This window comes from Echinops telfairi, unplaced genomic scaffold, assembly GCF_000313985.2.
Source record: "Echinops telfairi isolate 266 unplaced genomic scaffold, ASM31398v2 ScPeMD7_7425;HRSCAF=8463, whole genome shotgun sequence".
In the NCBI taxonomy this organism is placed as follows: domain Eukaryota; kingdom Metazoa; phylum Chordata; class Mammalia; order Afrosoricida; family Tenrecidae; genus Echinops; species Echinops telfairi.
This window is the reverse complement of record NW_022111325.1, coordinates 4,034,929-4,053,228: the sequence shown is the minus strand read 5'-3', so window position 1 is coordinate 4,053,228 and position 18,300 is coordinate 4,034,929.

The window sequence follows — 18,300 nt, the reverse complement described above, 5'->3', positions numbered from 1 at the left end:
TCCTGAGGGAGACCAGTGGTTCAGCTGTCCAAAATATGATTCCATATAAGAAGTTTCTGACCAGAGGATACACAGACCACTTTGGGGGGTGGGAACTTCCCATTACTAAGTGGGGTTTGGAAATGAGCAAATAATGAATGGCTCAATATGATTGTCTTGTCTGGGACGCTGCAATGGCACCTTATGTGGGAGGGTAAACTGAACTCCAGGTGACTTGTGTGGGGTCACACAGTGGAATGAGAAGGTAACTGTGCTGTTGAGAGATGATTCCTCAACTTATTGTCAAAAGTTCAGACTCTGCCCCTTAAATAGTTATGTGACCTTTAAAAGGTCACATAGTCCCTTTAAGATTGGAGCTTCACACCTATAAATGGGCTTTAATCGTAGCAGTGCTGCCTGCCTTGAGTGTGTAGGAGTACACAACTGAAGCTACAGAGACCTCAAAGACTGGTTCCCACCATCACATAAATACCAATATTTGCATTGGTGATGTGGGACTGAGAGTTAACATTTCCCACAAAGAGCTTTGTTCTTTCTTGCCCAGAGTGTCTTACTTAACCAACTAACAGTTGAAATTTATAGAAAATGAGAAAGGAAATTTGACTCACTAAATAAGTTCAGTCCAGGGGATGGCCACTGAAGCTAGGGGGGGCTGAGCTCAGCCTCAAGGTGAAAACCTGACCTTTGTGCCTGCCTGAAGATTGGATTGGTGAGCAGGGCTGCCTGGAGCTGGGCTGCTGATCCAGAGAAGCACAGAAAGGGGGAGGAGGGAGACTACTCACAAAGCTGCTTGAAATTGTACAGAATGAGGCTAGTCCAACACAGTGCCAGGCACTTCCAAAAGGGAGATTACTGCTGATTCTATTGTTAGGTGTGGAGGATGTACTGAGGACGCTGTGGCTATCTATTGGTTATCTTCTGGGAGGTGAAAATGGTTAACCTGCTCGGCTGCTAATCAAACCAATGGAAAGTTGGAGTCAACCCAGAAGCCCCTCAGAAGAAAAGACTAGTAATATACTTTCCAAAATTCAGTCATTGAAACCCCTGGGGAGCGCAGCTCTACTTGGACCCACAGGAGAATGTCCAAGGTTCTTACTCCATCCCACTGATGAGTACTCACACACACATATGTACACACATATACCCACACATACACACCAACCACAGGATCTTAGTAAGAGTTTACTGTATACAATGCCTGGTGATGGACTATTTTAGGAGAATTTTTTTTAAGACAAACTGAGTATGCAGCAGCAGAACAGTGTGTGTGTGTGTGTGTGTGTGTGTGTGTGTGTGTGTGTTTGTGGTGGGTTCAAGGAGAGGGAGGCTGGATATAGAGCATTGGGGGTCACATGAGCTGATAAATGGCTTGTAGATATGGGGATTGAGTGCTTATTGTGTGTCAGCACAGAGAAACCTAGTGGTACCAACGGAGAAGTTCAATTCCAACCCTCAAGGAGCCATGAAAACAACCATAACAGGAAAAGAAAAGAACTATAATGGAGTAACAAACAAAAAGCAGCTGTGAACTTACAAACATAATCCTCCATTGGCCTAAAAATTCAAGAGAGCCCTTCAGAGAGAAGGACTGTGAGAGAAGTCGGTAGGTAACGAGAAGTTTGTTTGTGAGGACCAATTTGATGGCAGTGTTCCTTTTTTTTTTTTTTAATATTTCTTTTTTTTTTTTTAACATTATATTAGGGCCTCATACAACTGTCATCCCAATCCATACACACATCAATTGTGTAAAGCACATTTGTACATCATTCTCAAAACATTTTCTCTCCATTTAAACCCCTGACATTAGGTCCTCATTTTTCCCCTCCCTCCCCGCTCCCCCCTCCCTCATGAGCCCTTGATAGTTTATAAATGGGTATTTTGTCATATCTTGCCCTGTCCGACGTCTCCCTTCACCCACTTTTCAGTTGTCTGTCTCCCAGGGAGGAGATCACACACAGTTCCATATAATTGGTTCCCTCTTTCCTACCCATTCTCCCTTTACCCTCCCTGTTTTGCCACTCACACCAATGGTCCTATAGGGCTCATCCGCCCTGGATTCCCTGTATTTTCAGTTCCTATCTGTACCAGTGTACCTCCTCTGGTCTAGCCAGACTTGCAAGATCGAATTCGAGTCATGGTAGTGGGAGCGGGGAGGAAACATTTAGGAACTAGAGGAAAGTTGTACTTCTCATCATTGCTACATCGCACCCTGACTGGCTCATCTCCTCCCCGAGACCCCTCTGCAAGGGGATCTCCAGTGGCCTACTAATGGGCTTTGGATCTCCACGATGGAAGTGTTCCTTGTAGGAAAACAGCAGGTGCAGAAACACAAAGGGTAAAGGGAATTTTTTTTTAATCTTCATATACATGAAAAAAATCATTCTGTGATGCTCACCTTCCTGACATGATTGCTGAAGTCAAAATGGGTGCATAAGCAAATGTGGACAAGGAAGCTGATGGTGCCCGGCTATTAGAAAATCTGGAGTCTTTATATGGCTGGCCCCACAATGAGACACAACATCCCTCACTGACGCATAACCCTACGGGTGGACAACACTGGAGACTGCAGGAATTGCACCCGATCTGACCCCACCGCACCAAGGCAAAACACTAAGGGCGTGCAACAGAACAGCAAGGGGAACAGAGCAATGATGTTCCCAGGGAATACCAAAAATAGACTTTGCGGCCAGGGTGTGGCACCCCATCAGATTCCACCAGAAAATACTCCTAAAATTCAACAAACAGACTTGAACTATTTACAGGCTTTTCCTTTTTCTATCATTGGTTTTGTTGTTGCTGTTGTTGTTGCTTTGTTTTGCTGTCTTGTTTTTGTGCCTATCATTATTTCTGCAGGTCTATCTAGATAAGATAGGCTGGATAAACAATCTGGAGGAGAAAACAATGGGACCGATAGTTCAGGGAGGCAGGGGAGAAGAAGTGGGTGTTAACAAACCCAGGGACAAGGGAACAACAAGTGATCCAAAATCAATGGTGAGGGCAATGTAACTGAGAGGAATTACTGAAACCCAAATGAAGGCTGAGGATGATAGTGGGACAAGAGGAAAGTAAAAGGAAATAGAAGAAAGAACTAGGAGGAAAGGGGCATTTATAGAGATCTAAATACAGGCATGTACATGTGTAAATATATATATCATGATGGGGAAATTGATCTATGTGTATATATTTTTAGGTTTAGTATTAAGGTAGCAGGTGGACATTGATCCTACACTGAAGTACTCCCTCAATGCAAGAACACTTTCCTCTATTAAACTGGCATTCCATGATCCTCACCTTCCCTACAAGATTGCTGAAGACAAAGCAGGCACATAAGCAAATGTAGTGAAGAAAGCTGATGGTGCTCAGCTGTCAAAAGATATAGCATCTGGGGACTTAAAGGCTTGAAGATAAACAAGTAACCATCTAGCTGAGAAGCAACAAAGCCCACTTGGGAGAAGACACCAGCCTGCGTGAGCATGAGGTGTCGATGGGATCAGGTATCAGGCATCAAAGAACAAAAAAATCTTATTATTGTGAATTAGGGGGAGTGTGGAGTGGGGACCCAAAGCCCATCTGTATGCAACTGGACATTCCCTTATGGAAGGGTCGCGGGGAGGAGACGAGCCAGTCAGGGTGCAGTGTAGCAACAATGAAACATACAACTTTCCTCTAATTCTTAAATGTCTCCTCCCCCCCACTATCATGACCCCAATTCTACCTTACAAATCCAGTTAGACCAGAGGATGTACACTGGTACAGGTAGGAGCTGGAAACACAGGGAATCCAAGACAGATGACTCCTCAGGACCAGTGGTGAGAGTGGTGATACAGGGAGGATGGAGGGAAGATGGTAGAAAGGGGGAACCGATCACAAGGATCTGCATATAAGCGCCTCTTTGGGGGATGGACAACAGAAAAGTGGGTGAAGGGAGAAGTCAGACAGTGTAAGATATGACAAAATAATAATAATTTATAAATTATCAAAGGTTCATGAGAGAGAAGTGGGCAGGGAGGGAGGGGGGAAATGAGGAGCTGATATCCAGGGCTCAAGTAGAAAGAAAATGTTTTGAGAATGATGATGGCAATGAATGTACAAATGTGCTTGAAACAATGGATGGATGGATGGATGGATGGATTGTGATGAGTTGTACGACCCCCAATAAAAGGATTTTTTTAAAAAAGAAAAGGAAAAGGGAGAGTTTTGGGAAAGGAACATGAATAATCTCATATCAGGCTTACAGGGTATTGGTTAAAAAATAGAATGTCCCCTTCCGTGTTTCACTGCGTGTGCGTCATTGTGTTCCGAATAATGACAGCACAATGGAACGATTTGCCTTGCTTTTTCCTGGGGCTCAAAAGAACAAGCTTGAGTCTAGTTAAACTCCAAACCAAACACACTGCCATCGAGTGTGTGGTGACTCATAACAACACCTGTGGGTTTCTGAGACTGTAACTGTTTATGGGAAAAAATCATTAAAAAAAATGAATATAATTTTTTTAATTTTAAGAGAGAGAGTAAACAGTCATAACCCAGTTACTCGTTAACAAATCCACATAGTTTGGGCCTAAACTCAAAACTATTCATTTGCCTCAACTTTTAATTCATGTTTTACTTGTTGCATGGGATTTATAAGATTAGTCATAGTTTACTTTAAAATAATATTCTCCTAACTGGATTAATGCCCAGGGCCATGGGAGGGTGGGTGGAGGGGAAATGAGGAGCTCATGGCAATGAGTTGGAGAAGAAAATATTCGAAATTGATTGTGATGGTGATTGCACAACCCTTCTTAATATTGTTGAACAATTAAGTTGTCTGACATGTAAAGAATCTGCCAATAAAGACCAGCCTGATCTGTACCCATGGGGCAGCTATGGGGCTTGAACTGCCAACAGCCACCAGGACACCCTACTTTCTTTAAGTAGTTTCCCAGTTTTTGTTCTTTGTATAGATCAAAATTCCTGTTTGAGATCATATTTCCTATAGCCCATGCATTTCCTTTAACGTTTCTCATAATGCAGTTCTGCTGGAAATGCATCCTTTCAAGGTTTTGTTTCTCTAAAACAGTCTTTAATTATCTTTTGTTCTTAAAATATATTTTCACGTGGTGCAGAATTCTGGGTTGACCATTTCTTTTCTTCTGTTTTCAGCACTTTAATGATAGCACTCTTTTGTCTGGGGGCTTACCGCTTTTCAGCTCCACAGGACAGAATCCCTCCCACCTCCTCCTGGCTTTCTGGAAATCACAAATATTTTTATTACACCTATAGTTTTGCCTGTCATATTTTTGGTTTCTGCTATTCTTTTCAGGGCTTGCTAGCCCGCTCCTTTTATTGCCAAGTAATGTTCCCCTTTGTGGATGTCCCATAGTTTGTCTACCAGTCACCTGTTGAAAAACATCTTGATTGCTTCCAATTTGAGGTAATGATGATGAACAGTCCTATAAACCGTAGAATGCAAGCTTTTGTGTGGATCTAGGTCTTCATTTCATGTGGCAGAGGAACATTGTTGCTGGATCAGTGATAAGCCCATGTGTACCTTGGTAAGAAACTACCTGTCCACCTAAGCGGCCATACCATTTTCAACATTTGTTGTTGTCAGTGTTTTGAGTTTCAAATATTCTAATAGAGGTGTAGTAGGGTCTCTTTCTTTTTATAAATGACATTTTATTGAGCTTTGGGGGAAAGTCTGTAGTATCTCACTGCTTTGGTTTGCAATTTCCTAAATTGCCATACAAAGGGACTTCAAAAAGTTCATGGAATAAGGCAATGAAAAGATAATGGCATTTCTCCATGAACTTTCAAAGCCCCCTTGTATGAATGAATGCCTGGGTGGTGCAAATGCCAGAACACTCTCCTACGGGCTGAAAAGTTGGTGGTTCAAGCTCCTTCAATGATCCTTTCAGAGATGGGCTGACGGCCTGTTTCCAAAAGATCACAGGCTTGAGAACCGTATGGAGAAGTTCTACTCGGCATCTGTGTGGGCATCTGGAGCCAGAATCAAACGGACAGCAATTAATAACCATGACAGGACGCCCGGTGTCATCGTTAGCTACACACTGAACGACTATACGAACCCCAAGATCAACAAGTCCACCCCGCCAGCAGCTCCTCAGAAGAGATGAGGCTGTCTGCTGTCTGCGCCTATAAACATTTAAACGGTTCAAAAACCTAAGGGGGAAGCTCAATAGCAGTGACTTTGCTTTGATTTAATAACAAGGAATACTGAGGATCTGGGGCATTATTTTATATGCTTATTTGTCATTCGGTGAGACTTCCGCTCAGATATTTCGTCCCTTTTGTAATTGAGTTGTTTCATTGGTTGAGTTTTTAATGTTCTCTGCGTATGTTTGATATAAATTATTTATTGGATATATATTTTGCTTAACATTTTTCCCCACTCTGTGATTTTTTTATTTTTTCACTTTCTTCACAGGACCTTCTACAGAGCAGAGACTTTAGAATTTAATGACGTTCAACTCATCATGTTTTTTTTCTTCTGAGGGATGACTTTGTTGAGTGCAAAATTCTAGGTTGGTTGAGTTTTTGTTTTGGTTTGGTTTTTCCTGACAACATTTTAATTATTTCACTTCACTCTCTGCTTGCATGATTTCTAAAAAGAAGTCCGGTGTAATTATTCTTATCTTCGTTTTTTATAGATTGACATATTTTTCCTTTTGACTTTTCTCAAGAGCCCACACATCTTCCCTGAGTTGTGGAAGTGTTCCAATGGGTCAGCTTAGTGTTTGCCTCTGCTAAGGGCCCCAAAATGAGATGGTTCAGTAGTAGAATTCTCACCTTCCACATGGGAAACCTCTGTTCCACTATTCCCAGCCAGTGTCCCTCGTGTACATCCATCACTCATCCGTGTGCCACTGTGATGCTGCACAATGCCAACAGAGCTTCCAGAGTAGGACAAATTGGGAAGAAAGGCATGGCAGCTTTATTCTAAAAAATCCCAGTCAGTGAAAACTCGATAGGTCACAATTATTTGAGCACATGGTGCCAGCAGGAGTCAGGAAGCAACTCCATAGCAGATAACACCAGGGCCTGATAGGCTAAACCTATTTCTAGGCTAGTTCCTGGCCTCAGATTTGCAGCGTGCAGTAAAAATTCACCTACAGGCCCATGTACAGTGCAGACTAGAATTACGACTTCCCATAGACTCCACCCATGGCTCGTGGCAAGTAGCAGCCTCACGAGCTGATTTCCCAAGCCAGAAGATGCAAATTTATTCATCCCATAATCACTCAGCCCCTATCAGACTTTGTACGGCATCTCTGCAAGGCCACAGCCAAGACTCTCTCTCCATTCAGGGCCACCGTGACCCTTTCAGCACGTCATTCCCACTTGTTTTTGTGACTGTTGTTCTCCTGCCTCTCAGGCCCATAGTTAAAGCATTTCGAGTTATAATTTTATCAAGCATTATTCCATGTTACATGATAAGGAGAACCTTTTTGAGGTGGTTCAAGTACCTTCTGGTCTGGAGGGTTCTAAAGTTGTGTTTTTGTCTTTCTCGTTACTGTAAAATCCTTTTTCTTGAAACCTCCAAGACTTGGGGGTGAGGAAGTCATTGCTTCAGACAGAGGCCAGAACCCAGCTGAGAATGAAATTCGGCATTCATTGCTTACTTCCAAAATAGGCAAGATTCTATCGGAGAGAGACTTATGTGTTCCCAAACCAAAGACTGTAAAGTAAGAGAATAGTGTTCTTTCAACAAGTCGCAAATTAAAAAGGTGCCACTTATAACTTGAGATATGAGAAAATGGAAAATGAGTTAAAATTGTTTAAAATGGGCATTAGATTGAAATTGGCAAGGACTTCAAGTAGCAATTCTTTACGGTCTCAACAAAGGGGTTTTGCAGCAGGGTTAGGGATCGGTCCACCGAACAAACAAATCCACTGTGATCAAGTCCATTCAGACTCATATCAAAACTGCCTAGGGTTTCTGACGCAGTAAATCTTTGTGGGCACAAACTGCCTCATTTTTCTCCTGAGGAGCGGCTAGTGGGTTTGAACAACCTACCTTGAGGTTACCAGTTCAATGTGTAGCCAATAGGGAGGTTGAAAGGATATACAAAAGCAGAGGGGCTTGAGCCCTACTTATAATTCATGTTGCCAAATATTGCCTCCTCCCAAAGAAGAATGGTGAGGTAGACATTGAGGGCAACGTGTGTGTAGGCAGAAGAGGGTCCACCCGTCCCCGGAGTTTGTTCATGGCGTTAGAGAGATTGAGGTGTGCTGATGGGCCCCTGAAGAGGAACCGGAGTCCTAAGAGGATGCTGAGCAAAAACAAAGCCAAAAACCTCAGGCCAGAACAAGGAAGGCTCAGAGGACATGGAGTCCTAAGAGGATGCTGAGCAAAAACAAAGCCAAAAACCTCAGGCCAGAACAAGGAAGGCTCAGAGGACATGGACCGCGCCAGGTACGTTATGGTGGAAATGACGGGCCCCGGCAGCAGATACGGAAAAACTAGAACCAGGTTCCCTGGCAAAGGTCGACAAGCATGGCAGGGAAGAGCAGAAAGACAGGAAGCCCGTCCCCCCAACTCCACGAGGAAAGAGGAGAGGAGCATAAAGAGGTTGGCTGAGTCTGAGGGTGTTTCATCTGACTCCTTCATGAGGATCATCAAAGGTTCCCTGGAGAGTCCTCCCTCTTGTGCTGAGTGTCTCACACCTGATGTCTGTCTTTCTCTTTGGTCTCTGTCTCTTGAGTGGTCCACTTCCACACATATTACCTTCACTGGTGTTCTGTTGCTCCTTCAGATGGCTCTCTTGATAAACTGGACAAGGTTCTCTCTAGTTTAGGAAAAGCATATGCAGGTAGCCCATCAGGACAATGCAAGGTCTTCCCAACCGGCAGTGCTTTCTCTGCATCTTTGGGCCATTTCAGTAACACCTCTTCCTTTACATTTCTCAGAGGTGAGCCAGGCCCTTGTCCAGCACACGCACCAGTGGTAGGGATGCACACGACTCTGAAGGGTCCCAGTGAAGCCATTCATGTCGGGCTTGAAGTGGGGGTGGGAAGCCTTCCAAAACATTTTCTTTCCCCACATCCCCAGAGGTAAACTTTTTATGTCTTCAGGATAGGTGAATGTTTAAGGGTCAAAATCAGTCTCCAGGGACTCTTCTTTTCAATTATTTTTAAATCATTGTATTGGGGGCTCATACAACTCTTATCACAATCCATCCATCCATCCATTGTGTCAAGCACATTTGTACATTTCTTGCCATCATCGTTCTCAAAATATTTGCTTTCTGCTTGAGCCCTTGGTATCAGCTCATCATTTTTCCCCCTCTCTCCCCACTCACTCCTCCTTCACAAACTCTTGATAATGTACAAATTACTATTATTATTGTCATGTTGTACACTGTCTGACGTTTCCCTTCGCCCACTTTTCTGTTGTCCATCCCCCAGGGAGGAGATTATATGTAGATCCTTTTATTCAGTTGCCCCTCTCTACCCCACCCCACCCCCACCCTCCCGGTATCGCCACTCTCACCACTTGTCCTGAAGGGTTCATCTGTCCTGCATTCCCTGTGTTTCCAGTTCCTATCTGTACCAGTGTACATCCTCTGGTCTAGCTGGATTTGTAAAGTAGATTTGGGATCATGATAGTGGGCAGGTGGGGAGCATTTAAGAACTAGAGGAAAGTTGTATGTTTTATCATTGCTACACTGCACCCTGATCGACTCCTCTCCTCCCCGCAACCCTTCTGTAATGGGATGTCCAGTTGCCTATAGATGGGCTTTGGATCCCCAATCTGCACTCTCCCTCATTTACAATGATATGACATTTTGTTACTTGATGCCTGATACCTTATCCCATTGATGCCTCATGATCACACAGGCTGGTGTGCTTCTTCCAGGTGGGATTTGCTGCTTCCAGAGTCTCTTACAAATTCTGTGCCTAGAATGTACTCTTGTAATTGCTGTGAGGGTAGAGAGGATCCAACGTTGCATTCTGTGAACTATAAGTGATTATGAATTCGACTGTGTGTCCTGTGGCTCAGGGATGCAGGTAGTGGAGAGAACAGACAGTTTCTTGCTGCCAAACATCTCTAAATCTGGGATTCCGTATCACTTTCTCATTATATGACTTTGGGGAAACTGTTTCACTTCACCAAAACTTACTTTCTTCCTTTGTGACATGCTCTGCCTTCCTAGCAGGAGTGCACTGAAATTTACATGAGAATGGATGAATAATGTGCTATGCAAATACAATAATAATTCTCTTGTTCACGACTATCCCAGAAACGGTTCCCCTCCTGAAGGTTCTGGGCATGCCACTATCTATCCCCACACTGATGCAATGTCACCCGGGAGTCCAGGACCACAGGAGTAGCAGAAAACCTAAGCATAGCTTGAGAAAACAAAGGCCTCCTCAGGAAGCTGGATCTAGACAAATACCAGAACCAGCAATCAACTGTGGACCCTAACTGTGAACCTGGCCTCTAACGAGTTCTCTAGGAAGCCCCAACACCAGCCTCAAGCAGAAAAGATACCACCTTACACCTAACAGAAGTCGGTAGGGCTGGTGAAGAATGCAAAGGAAGGTAATGGGTTCAACTCCAGGAAGAATCCTTTCCCAGGAGATTAGAGGTGAGCTCCATTGGTGCTTAGCATTCTTGGGATGAATGCTTACTGCCCTTCCATGTTTGGAACTAGTCCAGGATGCACTGAAGTCATCAGCCAAAAATAAGGCTCCAGGAATTGATGGAATATGAATTGAAATGTCTCAACAAGCTGATGAAGCCCCAGAAGCACCCATTTGTCTATGCCAAAAAAAAAAAATTGGAAGACATCTACCTGGCCAACTAACTGGAAAAAATCTGTATTTATACCTATTCCAAATAAAAGTGACAAATTATAGAATAATATCATTAATCACATTTGCAAATGAAATTTTACTGGAAATCATTCAACAATGGTTACAGAGTGCATTGATAGGGAGCTGAAAATTTTTGGGACAGATTCAGAAGAGGTTATGGAATGATAGCTACCATTGCTGATGTCAAATGGATCTTGGTTCGAACCAGAGAATACCAGAAAGATGTTCGTTGTGTTTTATTAAAAATGCACCAAAGCATTCTACTGTGTGGATCATAACAAACTATGGCTAGTTTTTAGATGAATGAGAATTCCAGAACACTTCATTGTGCTAACAGGGAACCTGTACATGGATCCAGTTGTGCAAACCGAATAACGGAATACTGCATGATCTAAAATCAAGAAAGATGTGGGTCAGGTTTGTATCCTCTCACCATACTTGTTCAATCTGTATGCTGTTCAAATAATCCAAGAAGCGGAACTACATTATGAATATGCAGATGACATAATGCTGCTTGTTGAAAATGAGAAGGCCTTTAAGCCCTTCCTCATGAAGGTCTGTGTTAGTCCGGATAAGCTACAGAACCAAGTTAATAGACACTCATGTGTGTGTAGGAAAGAGCTTTATATATAAGAGCAATTGAGTATTGAGAAACCATCACAGCCCAGTCCAGATCAAGTCCATAAGTCCCATATTAGCCCACATGTCTGATACCAATCTATAAAGCCCTCTTCAGACTCATGAAACACAGGCAATGACGCTGAATACAGGAAGATCACATGCCAGTGGGTGGGAAGTCTTGTGGATCCAGAGGTGTTGTAAGCATCTCAGTACTGGCAGGGGTCTCCACATGGCTCCCCCAGCTCCTAGGGCTCTGGATGCATCAGGGTAGCTTCATGTGGCTTCTCATCAGCAATGTCTCACAGGGAGTGAGCAAGTGTCCCACCTCCAGCAAGCTATTTATCTCCTTGGCGCCTCCAAATGAAGTCATCAAGCTGCGACCTGATTGACAGGTCAACTCCACCCCTTCACTCGTGAGTCTCAAAATGACAGCAGATTATGTAACTACCACAAGGTCAAAGATTGTAACATTCACTATAGATTACTGTGGGGAATCAGCCTCCACAACTGAATGGGTCCTACAGAGCAATTGTGTAATTGAAGGGTAAACTAAATGGCATCCAACCGCATCCTCAGGAATATGATATCCCAGACTTCCCTGCCCCTGGGACTATACAAGGTAGGAAACCCAGAAAGAGTCAAGGTTGGCATGTGCCCCAGGAAGAGTTGGCTGATGGTTCTCAGTGTTTTTATAATCATGGCGTAGCCAGCACAACCCCCCCCACCCCACCCCCCCGTGATGAGATCTGATCAACTATAATGACCTTCATGATGATATCTACCACCAATGAAATCCTTCAGGATGCTATCTACCTTGATAGCATCTACCAATCCATTGGAAGAAATTTTTCTCTGGGATATAGCCTGCTTCAAGAATATTTAGGCATTTTGGTAAAGTTTGTTTGCATTTTGCTAGATCTAGATCCTGCATCTGGCTCGCATCTGGCTCTTTGGACTTGAATGAGTGGCCTATCCTATTGCCTGCCAATTCTGGGTGTCATTACCATGCAGCCTGTGAGTTAGCAGTGCATCATCTGACTTGTCATCCTTGGACTCCTCCACAGCCACAGCCTGTCATCGAACCTGCAGATCTTGGGTTCATCACCCTCTGCAGCTACATGAGTCAGGCCAGGCTTCCAGGCTGATATCTGATGCTTGAACTTGGAACTTGCCATCTTCTACAACTGTGTGAGCAATTTCCTTGAGATAAATCTCTCTAGATTTGCATATATATTTTACGGTTGTTTCTCTAGAGAACTCAGCCTAAACTGAAACCCACTTGAAAAACCATTAAGTGGATGGAAGTCACATTTGCAATGAGTGACATCACAGATGTTCATATCAAGCGGGCTGGGGGGCAGGGGCAGTAACTTATGATGTCAAAGAACCTTTTTCAGTCAGAATTGTCCTGAGACAGAATAGGTGCTTTTTCGATATAGTGAGTTCCCTATTACTGGAATTGTGTAAACACAGGCACACTGTCATTAAGATGGACTGTTACAGCACAGGCTAGAGGTAGGATTCCATGGTCTTTGAGTTTCCTTCCAACTTGTACACTGGTAGATTCTAGGTAACAATCGTTGGCAAAATCAAATAGTGTAATTCTAAGCCCATTGTCCTAATTTACCTACAAGTGTTCAATGAATCAGAGTCACCGGCATGGAATCAGCCAACTGAAAGAGTGTACTCAATACTAGATTCCAGGCATCCGGAAGGCGCTCACTTCCTATTTTGCTTTTGACTTGACAGATAAGAACTCAACTCATGTCTCAGATTCATATAACTGTGAACAAGGTGTCCTCCTCATTCTCCCAGCAAAGCTGGCCGTCAAACTCCCTACGAGAAAGTTTCCAGCCAATAATAGGAAGTGAGTGTGCTGTGGTGTGGTTCATGACTGAATATGGCTCCTCTGGCCATAGTTTTTGAAGTCTCACCAAATAACTGGGTAGGAATATGTAAATGTAAATTACTTAGAATTCACTCATGCAGTTGGGCAGCCTGTTAATAATATAAATATAATATATGCTACACTTGGGTGGGGAAGGCCATGCAAATAAGGTGTTTAGAGCCCTAATATTGGAACTGATCTGTTTTCCCATCCCCCTAGGCTTAAAATGAGCCACCCCAGAGGCTGAATGGAGAACCTCCTGACCATCAAAAAGAAAGAAGGAGCCAGGAGTGGAACACAACTTCTGGACCCAGGGCCCCTGCACTAGGAACCTGCCCAGTTCCTCAGATGGAGAACAGTAATACTGGAGACAGTGAGAGACTTCAGGAAACAGGGACCCCAAAAAAGGAGGAAGATCAGCAGAAACAAGAGACGGCACAAGACTTACAGAGAATCGAGCTGAGTCTCTAAAACAGAAAGCCTGCTAGTGGAGGAGGGGACTTCTAGACACTTAGCCAGAATGGCAAAGAGAGATTTGTACACTTCCCAAGTAAGGCAGAGATCAGGAAGCCACAGGGCTAAGGGGCTGAGGGTCAGAGAGAGGCATGTCTGAACACATGACCAAGAAGAGACTGTCCATAGAACAGTGGGTGAAGGGAGAGGTCGGACAGGGAAAGATATGACAAAATAATAATTTGTGGATTATCAAGAGTTCATGAGGGAGGGGGGGCGGAGAGGGAGAGGGGAAATGAGGACCTGATGCCGGGGGCTTAAGTGGAGAGCAAATGTTTTGAGAATGATGAGGGCAATGAATGTACGAATGGGTTTTACACAATTGATGTATGTATGGATTGTGATAAGAGTTGTATGAACCCCTAATAAAACGATTTTAAAAAATCAAGCAATGATGGGGGGAAAAAAAGAAGAGACTGTCCTAATTGTCTCCTGAGCATTCCTGGCCCTGAATTTTACTTTATTGCTTCCTTAATAAACTCTATAATTCTGAGTATTGTGTGTGCGTTTTGTGTGGCCACTGCAATGAATTCTCAAACCCAGCAGAGTAGAAAGGGCCCTGGGAGGAATGATTGACATCAGAATAGGTATAAAAAGAAAAAAAGATTGGACAGGGAAGAATATGTGACCGAACCTTGTAGGAATCGGCCTTGGGCGGATGAAACAGATGATTTTGATTCCTCTACTCCCACTGAGGTGAGAGGTCTCCACAGCGCCATGTTTATCTTGGATGGCTGTGATGGGTTGTGTCAACTTGATGCACCTGTAGGAAGGTATGGATGGAATCCAAGCTCTTCATCTGGGCACAGTCCAATGAAGTCTCCTTGGGAGGGTGGCTTGTTTATAACACACACCAGCCCCTCTCTTGCTCCCCTTCTCTTCACCATCTTGCTTGCTTGGAGTCTGTATCTAGTTCTGGGGCCAGCAATCCATGTGGTCTGCTGATCCTGGGTGCGGACAGCACCTTGCCTTGTCCCTGAGCACTTGAGTGTGCCTGTGTGGATGTAGGAGTGCAGTTCAGGCTATCAATCAGGTCACCGTTAGGTGATGCCTCCTTGGGGAGTATGAACATTTTATAGCAGAGACACTGAAGGGAACTAAGCCTTCTCTCACCCTCTTTGCCTTCTGGCTTGCTTGGCTTTTGCATCTGCCTGCAGAGCCTGTGCAGTGGCCCATGTATCTTGCCTTCCCTGGGAGCTTTGGCACCGTGCCATGTGGGACCTTGGATCAACAGGGATAACATCAGACTCATGGACTTGAGTTGAACTGGGCCAGGCTTCCTTCTTGATATAAAATCATTCCCTGATATAAAGTTCTTTCTTATGCATATATTAGTGTCACCGGTTTTGTTTCTTTAGAAAACTCAGCCTAACATATTGCGTTGGGTTGGACACTCTAGAGAAACAAAACAAGTGGCACTTGTATGTGTAGTATACAAGAAGTTGTTTATATCAAGATGTGCCTTACACAGTGTTGAAATAGGTCTATGGTAGCCCGCTGATGAATGAGTCCAGTTCAGGTCAGGGCAGTCACTAATGGCTCCTGAGATTGGAAATGGGGGATCAAGGAACCAGACCAGGATGATGAAGCAGAGGCCGCAAGGGCACAGGCTGGTGGGTGCAGACATCTGAGGTCAGCCAAATGAACCCTCAGCCAGTAATCTGAGGATGGTTTCAGAACCTGAAGGCGATACAACCGAAGATGGAGGAACCAGATATGCGATCCAGCTCCAACAGAAGGTGAAGGACCAAACATGAGTTGACTCTTCTAGGTCCCCCTCTCTCGTCAGGCTGAGACGCAATGATAGGTTGAACTCTACCCCTACCATTAGCCCGGAGTGTCTAGTTGACATCATCTCTACACATACCATGTATGTTCCTATTTGAATATAAAGACCCAATATAGACCATGTAAGGAAATTTAACATTGAGAGAGTTGGTCAAATCTGAGCTCGCTGGCCAGAGGGCTAGATCTCACTCCGTCACTGGCCCTGCTGCCACTCTGCCAGTAGCCGTTGTCGAGGCAGAGTTGATCTTACACCCCAGGAAATGTTTTCCTTTGTGATAAAGTTAAGAATGCAGAAACGGTGTTTCTAAGAGGAGATCGAGGGTCCACCTTCCTAAAAATCTCTCATGCGAATACCCACAGAAAAAGTTCTACTTGAACAGGGAGTTTCTAAGGAAGGATCCATCAGTGATTATGACATAATGACCTGGTGATTTCCCCTCGTCGCCCACCCTTGGAATTACCAGACCCTAACTAACCTAGTCACTAGGCATGTGGACAGCAAGGAAGTCCCATCTTAGGAGGCCCATTCAGAAAGCCTCACCTTGAGATGATCCAAATGTATAACCTCCAGTCCAGTAGGGTTGCTCCAGGTCTTTGTTCTCGCCCTATAGAAAGTCCCCAAAGCCTTGCCAGGTTGAAGTGCTGGGTTTCCCTCTGTGGAATTATTAAAATTCTTCGCGGTTTGAGTTGTCTTTCCTTCGAATGTGTTTCTTGATTTTAATTTAAGCAGAGTAGGGTTGGTACTCTATGACTAAGCCAAAGATTTCAGTTCTCAAGTCCGATCATGCACCAGACACATCTACTGATCTTTTAGAAATATACCTGATGCCCCGTATGGTCAGAGAGACCAGGAAGCCTCGCTTTTCAAAACTCTGCAGCCACAATTTTCAACATCCTGATGAGCAGCCAGGATAATGAGAGCTTTCATACTTGAGGAATTAACTTCCTCTTCCCAATTATTTTGCAAGTCCAAAACGGTCACTAATAATTAGTTCTTTAGTAAGACAAAGAGTCATAAGGATGAGGTCACCCACATATCAGCCATTCTGATCTGGTACAAGAAATTATCCATTTAATCTAGTCAGACTATCTGAAAATACCAGACACCGTTTTAGTGTCTGATAAAATTTAACTGAAATTTTATCTGGTGTCTGATAACGTTTAACCAAAATTGTATCCCTTGCTCTGAGCCTCATGAGGCATCAGCATAGCAAAACTTTTACGGCATTTTATTCACGTGCTCCCACTGTTCTTCAGTCCAGCAATGCCTCCCTTTGCGCCTACTCTTTCGAAGTTACTGCTTCTACAATTACAGCTTTTATCGTCAAATTTAACCCTGATAAAAATTAACACAATTAATTATGTACACTTGTCAGCACCTTCTCTTCTCCACACTCTTCAGGAAAAGAGGAAACTACAGTGAACCCTCGACACTTCGCGCTTCAACTTCCGCGGCTTCACTCTATTGTGGTTTTTGCGTAACAGCGCATGCTCTGTCATTACTGCCACTGATTGGCTCATACTGTACACGCTTGATGCCATCAATAATATAATAAATAATAAATGATAATTGTAACGTCCAAAATGTTTTCCCTTTTTCGTTTAATAAATTGGGTCATACGAGTGTCATGGTGACTAAAGGGTGTTTTTTCATGTCCTCTATGCTCTAACTACGAAAATATTTGATTTACAAATAAGGAATCCTACTTCGCGGAATTTCATTTATCACGGTAGGGTCTAGAACCGATTAACCGTGATAAACGAGGGTTCACTGTACCTAGTGCAGGTAGCACCTTGTTTCCCTCATGTGAGGTGTGTGACCTGCCACTTCTGGCCTTGATCTTCCCCTATACCACATGGTCAATTTCTAAACTGCCAGTTCCTGCCAAGCCAGTACTCTGAGGGAGAAGCATGCTTCTTGATCAGAAGAGTCTTCTGTGCCAGTTCGAACTCTGAGTACATGCATCCCTAGCCAGACTCAGTCCAGCGCGAGCCGTCCAATTGCAGCAATCGTCACCAGCTCATGGTGGCAAACATCTCGCTTTCTCTTTCCCTCTTAACCCAGGAGCCCTGGTGGCTTAGTGATTATTCATTGGACTGGAAGCTGCATGGTAGCAGTTTGGAGCCACCAGCAGCTGTGGAGGAGAAAGATTGGGCTCTCTGCCCCCATAAACAGTTCGTCTCAGAAACCCACAGGGGGTCCTGATGAGTCAGCATTGACTTGCTGGCAGTGAGTTTGTTTTATTTTGGTTTTTTGTTGTTGCTGCTGTTTTTAACCCAGGGCTAGGACATCTCTTCCCAATTCAGTTGAGGGCAGCTCATCCCTGGCCACTCAAACTAGGTCAATAGGCACCAGCTCTAAGCAAAGGAGTCCACACATACCTCCCTGTACTAAAGACCAGCTGGCCGCTTCTCTTTCTCATTTCTAATGATTTGGACTGAGTCCATGGATTTCATAGGAACATATCTAAATGCAACCCACCTTTTTTCTTGTGCGTCCACCCTTACACTCATCTCATAACTCAGTTATCAAGCATACCAGACTGTCTCTTTCACTTCAGTCTGAATTATAAGATCGTAGTGCAGAAGGACATTGGGCCTCCACTCAAGTACTCCCTCAAAGCAAGAATACTTTCTTCTAGTAAATTGGCATTCTATGATGCTCA